Below are 6,005 nucleotides of genomic sequence, written 5' to 3' on the forward strand. Positions count from 1 at the left end.
CCAATTCCACAGTCCTGTCAGACAAATCTCATGGTTTCTGCTAGTTCCTATTTTACCTACTTCTTCAAGATCTTCATCTTTACATTACGTCTTTGTGCTACATTCAGGATGAGGGTCTGGTTTCTTCATCAGGCTCACAAGATGTCCAGTAATATATGTTTTGTGATTTGTGTGTGCATTTTACTGAAGATCTGAGGAGACTGGAACTGAGGGCAGGAGTTCATGACCGGGTATGGCAGTTGTTTGAAATGTAGCTGATCTCGTGTTCTCTCTCTCATCTCCCTTTCTCCAAAGTAACAAGTAAAGTTTTGCTCTTGTTTTACATCAAAATTTTCATCAGTATCAGGACGCTGTTATGGACTTACATTTTCCCTGAAGCACTTTCTCAATTAAATACATTTCCATCTTAAGACAAACATTGGTTAAAAGCTTTTTATAATTTAAAAAAACAAACAAACCTTTTTACAATAGTTAAAATTATTAGCAGTGGTTTTCCCAGAAAGATGAAATTGAAAAGGCATTTTCCTGATGATTTACATTTTATGATTTGGGGAATTTTATACAAAAGATAAAGTGACATCATAGTGACCTACATTTTTCAAACTAGTCATGAATATGTATTCCAGATATTACTACCTCATTCTAAGGTCCTTTGTTTTCTTTTGATTTTTTTTCTCTTCTCAAAATATTTGTTTTCTTAAAAAAGAAGCTCTTTTTTCTAGGTCACAAAGAAACATATTTTTAAATTTATTTTTGTTTTCATTACCAAAATATAGTTGACATACAATGTTATATTAGTTTCAGGATACAATGTAGTGGTTCCACAATTTTATACATTAATCAATGTTCACCATAATAAGTGTAGTTACCTTCTGTCATCATACAACATTTTTACAATATTATTGACTATGTTCCCTATGCTGTACTTTTCATTTCTCTGACTTATTTTTAGAACTTATTTATTTTATAAACTTATTTATGTTCTTTTAAGAAAAGTGTGAATGAATTTCTGCATTTTTCAATATTAGAAACTTGGTAAAAAAAAAATTTAAAGTTCAAAACAATATTAGAAAACCCTTAACCTTAACATCAGTTCCCATCATAACATGTATATTTCTTAAATATATTTCATAACTGCTTCATATTTTGAAGAGATGCTTTCATGAGCTGACAGTATATTTCCAATTTGCTAATCACCTTTGCACTGATTTATTTACATCCCATTGATATATACTATTTAATTAAAAATATGCATTTGATGATGTATGGGTTTGATCTCATTATGCAAATAACTCCCCTTGCACAGTTGTTTAGGAAAGTCAGACGGTCTGTTGAGAGTCAGGAAAAATAATTTACATACTGTTCTGCGTTAACCAGTATTTCATGCATGGCCAGTCATTTCCCTCTCTTAATTGGAAACTAGCCAATTAGCCCATATATAATTAGTTTGCATATCAAGCAAATGAACTATTGAATGAAAACAGTGTATAACATAGTACCAATTAAGGATCAATCTTCTGGAGTAAACGAGTTCACAAACAGCTCCCCACAACTCCAAAGAAAAAGGAGAAATAAAATATTTTTTTAAATATGGTTAAAAATATGCAGGAAACTTACACCATATCTAAAAATTAAAATAGATCATAGACTTAAAATTACAAAACTTAAAGGAGAGAAAATCATGGATTAGTCAAAGATTTCATAGGTATAACACCACAAGCACAATCCACGAAAGAGAAAGTTAAAAAACTGGACTTTGTCAAAATTTTAAAATTCTAATCTTTGAAAGACATTTTTAAGAGAATAAAAAGACAAGCCAAAGAGTGAGAAAAAATATTTGCAAACCATGTAGTTGATAATGGACTAGCATTTAGACTATATAAAGAACACTAAAGTCCCAATAATAAGAAAACAATCTGATTTTTAAATAAGGGGCAAAAGATTTGATTACTTTACCAAAAACCCAAAAAAAAGTATACAGAATATAAATAAGCATAAGAAAAAATGCTCAGCATCATTAGTCATTGGGAAATGCAAATTAAAACCACAACAAACTACCACTATGCACCTATTAATGATGTCTAAAATTAAAATGCAGCACTTATCTGTGGCAAAACCCTTCAAGAGCATTGTGACTAGTGTTCTGCAAGGAAGTTCAACATCTAGAATTTTTCCACCCACATGAGACAAAAGCAAAATCTCTACCCCAGAGTTCTTAACCTGAGATCTAAATATTCCGGCAGGATGACTGACTAGGCTTTGAGGGGTCTAAAAACTGCCTGAGGTTATCAATAAAATGGCTAAGTGCTTATCTGTGTAAGAATTTCTTGGGGAAAGGAAACAGGGACATTATTTTCAGTGAGGTCATTTAACAAAAACAGCAGCAAGGAGAGAAAGTATTAAGAATCCACTCGAACCAGTAGCCTAATTAGGCCAAACAATACAGAAAGCTGAATAAGGCAACTATAAATCCAGGGGATCTGGAGAGGTGTGGATAAAAGTAAGGTCTTTCACAATTGAGATACTTTTGGTAAGTACATTGATGATTGAAAAATTATAAAGCACAGGAGGAAATCCTTTCCATGTGAGACAGTCAAAAGATTCATATATAAGAAGAATTCACGAATGATAAAATGCAAATAAGATAGCATTCTGCATTTAAAATAAGTATGCTTAAATTTCTAAAAAATATAGAAGTGAAGAACATCCTGGAAATAAGAATATAAAGTTCTCAAAGGAGAGTAGGAACATATGAAAACAGACCAATTATAAATCATAGAAATGAAAACACAGTTACTAGAAGTAGAACGGGTCTTAATATATGAAGCAAAGAGTAAACTAGATGTAGAAAAATAAAAGGAGTCAGTAGAAAGAGAACAGAAGGAAGCCCCCAGAACACAAGACAGGAGGAGAAGGAGATGAAAGTTGTGAGACATACCCCTACCCCCATCTAAAGCTGTTTAATCAATTTGTGATTTATAACTGCGTAGCTTACCTACTCTGTGTAGAGCATTGGACTAAATAATTGAGTAGGAAGAAGAAAGGAAAATAAGAAGAAATACAACAATGATATCACTAACCTCTAAGAAGGAACAGCTATTCTTTGTCTTGGATTTATTACCTGTCAGAGAGAGCTAGGCCTGATTAAAGCCTTGAGCTGTTTATCTTTGAGAACCTCCTAACTTTTGTACCTGGTGGTTCTATGCCTAGAATTGGCTGATTGGTGTGGAAAATGCAAAATAAGTACTCTACTTTCACCTTCACTGAATAGAAGGGACACCATTCTGGGGATAAAAGAGGATAATTTTTTTTCATATAAACCCAGGATAATTGTCCTTAGAAGCTCAGGAGGGAGAATAATTTTATGATTTTAGCAGTGAAAAGATGGAAAACCTACCCTTTATCCATGTGGGGAGGAAAAAAAAAAAAGCATGATGATAACCTCCCCTGATTTATTTTGAAATCCACCAAAAAATTTAACTTTTTTTTCATGTGCAGCCCACAGGAGATAAAGCATCAAGGGGCTGGTTGATTGCCCCTCAAAATGCATTTGAGTCTCTGTAGGATGACAAGAAGACTGGTGTCCAGGCAGGGATTGTTATCTGTTTACAAGTTCACTGTCAAATACCTGAAACCTTTGAAACTGGGAGTGTTTCAGGATGCAGAGTTTGTCTCCTAAATTAACTTGCACTGTGCAAGGTTACTAGGAAGGTGAAACAGGCATATGGTAGACACCTTCCTCCAGATCTGGGGTAGCAACCCAAATTAAACACATTCATATTTCTGTTAAGAACTGTATAAATAATTCACACTGAGTGGGATAAATAAAGATTCTAAACAGCTTCCTATGTATTTAGATCTGATTTTGCTGCCAAGAGAGTTCAGATCGGATATTGCCACCAAATGAGTTCTGAAAAACTTTTGGTTTTCAAAATTGTTGATAAAGAATTGTGAACCTTCAGGGAACTGGGGTTACGGGTGAAGAGAGTTCACACATTTTTCACTTTGAGCAAAATTAGTCCCTGAAATTCCTGAAGTAGAATATCAGTTTCCTTCTTATCCTAAAATAGGCCCTCAGTGTATTAGTGGAAGAAAGTGAACCAATAGTTTAATGATGCTATTTTGTGTCTACTTTATTATTACAGTTATTATCTAGCCATGAATCACATGTTAGTTCTCTTCTGACTGGTTTCCTAGCCAGATTCTTCTGGATCCTCATCACATGCTCCTATGGGCTCAAAAAGGGTCAGATGAACACAGCTGTGGTACATCTGTGCTCATCAGCTCTTGGTTGATAAGGTAGTGTGAGACCCTAGCCAGACTACCCTCAACTTTAGTCTTATCTGCAGTGGGAGGATCTTCTCTAGCCCAAGCTCTTCTCTCCAAGAAGAGCATCAAATCCAGTCCTTCTCATTGGTTTAGTTTTGAGAATTCTCTTCGTGACACCGACTTGGGTCCTAAATAAACTTAAATTACCTTGCATTGTGCAAGCCTTAAATTCCAAATCCCTTGTAGCAGAGAACATGCATTTCTTCCAGCCAGTCATTGTGCTAACAGAGGGGAATGACCCATAGGTACTTGACAGTTTGTGACAAATCACAGTGGGTTACGTAGAATAACACAAGTTTATTTTTATCATGAACTTTTTCATTGTATTATCTTTATATATATTTTTGTCTTGCTGGTTGAAGGTCTTAGAGTAAGCGGATTATGCACTTGGCGCTGAATGACTCTTCCCTAAAATGAATTATTAATGTTTTAAATACCAGATACACTTAAAAGGGTTTTCTTCACATTTACATTTTTCTTGATAAAACATGCATAAGTGAACTGGGTGTGTTTATTGTATTAACTCTTATGGGAAATGACATGCAGAAGAATAAAACATTGCATGTCCCTCAGGGGTTATTCAATCTAGAGGAGCAAAAGACACAGAAGTCATTATAATGTTTCTACTTAACTGTCTAGAATGGTAGGGCTAGAAGGGTGGCATTTGTTCCTAAGGTATAGAAGGGAAGGAAGGACATTAGGGACAGGAGGAAGAGTGTGGGCTAAGCACAGAGGCACGACAGTGCAGTAGGATGGCAGTCGTGGCTGGAACATGGAAGTTGGAATGCTGCACATGAGCCTGAAGCGGAGACGAAGCTGAGACGAAGAATAAAGGAATCAACTGAACAGGTACACAAGTGTGACCTTAAGCAGCCCAAGGTCATGCTGTTAGAAAAAGGCAATTTCACTGTGATTGTCTTTGAGACTTGCAAATAAGCTAAAAGTGGATGAAAATGCTTTGGGTTGACCCAAGTATCTTTAGTGACCTTTGTCAATAAGCACCTGTTTAACCAAGTCTGGGAAGTAGGAAGCATGTGCAGCTTATGACTTTAACTGATAACTGGATAGCATTGAGATTATGGGTGAAAGACTCCTGAGCCAGGCTGCTTGGGTTCAAGCCCTGGCCCCCCAAATGTATCTACTGTGGGACCAAAGATATTTATTTAACTTTTTTGTACGTCAGTGGATTCATCTGTAAAATGAGAACAGCAAATATAACTTTTTCAGGGTTAAAACATATAAAGTACTTAGAACTGTGCCTGGTATATAGTAAGCCTGAAGGGGAGAGAGATGGGAGGGGGAAAGCCAATGACTTATTTAAGAAAAAAATTAAATATTCCCTGTGAGTGATCAGATAGGTGAGTCTAAAGGGATCACTTACACTTTTTCCAAGCAATGCCTGAGAGCTGACCAGGCCATAGCAATAGCATCCCGGCTGCCCATGAGCTGTGCAGACAGCCAGCATAAGGCAGTGAATCCAATTCACCACAAGAAAAAGCTCAATGCTCACGGTGACTGCTCTTCGCTCCAGAAGCAACTGCACTTCCTGTGTGTGCCCTAAGCCAGTAGCTCAGTGAGACTGCCCCTTCCTTTTTGGTAGTGCTATTCTTGGAAGTTTCAAAGATTTCCCTTGAAAACATTAAAGGAAAAGAAAGAAAAGAAAGATATCGTGCATG

This window comes from Mustela erminea, chromosome 11 (assembly GCF_009829155.1).
Source record: "Mustela erminea isolate mMusErm1 chromosome 11, mMusErm1.Pri, whole genome shotgun sequence".
NCBI classification, from domain to species: domain Eukaryota; kingdom Metazoa; phylum Chordata; class Mammalia; order Carnivora; family Mustelidae; genus Mustela; species Mustela erminea.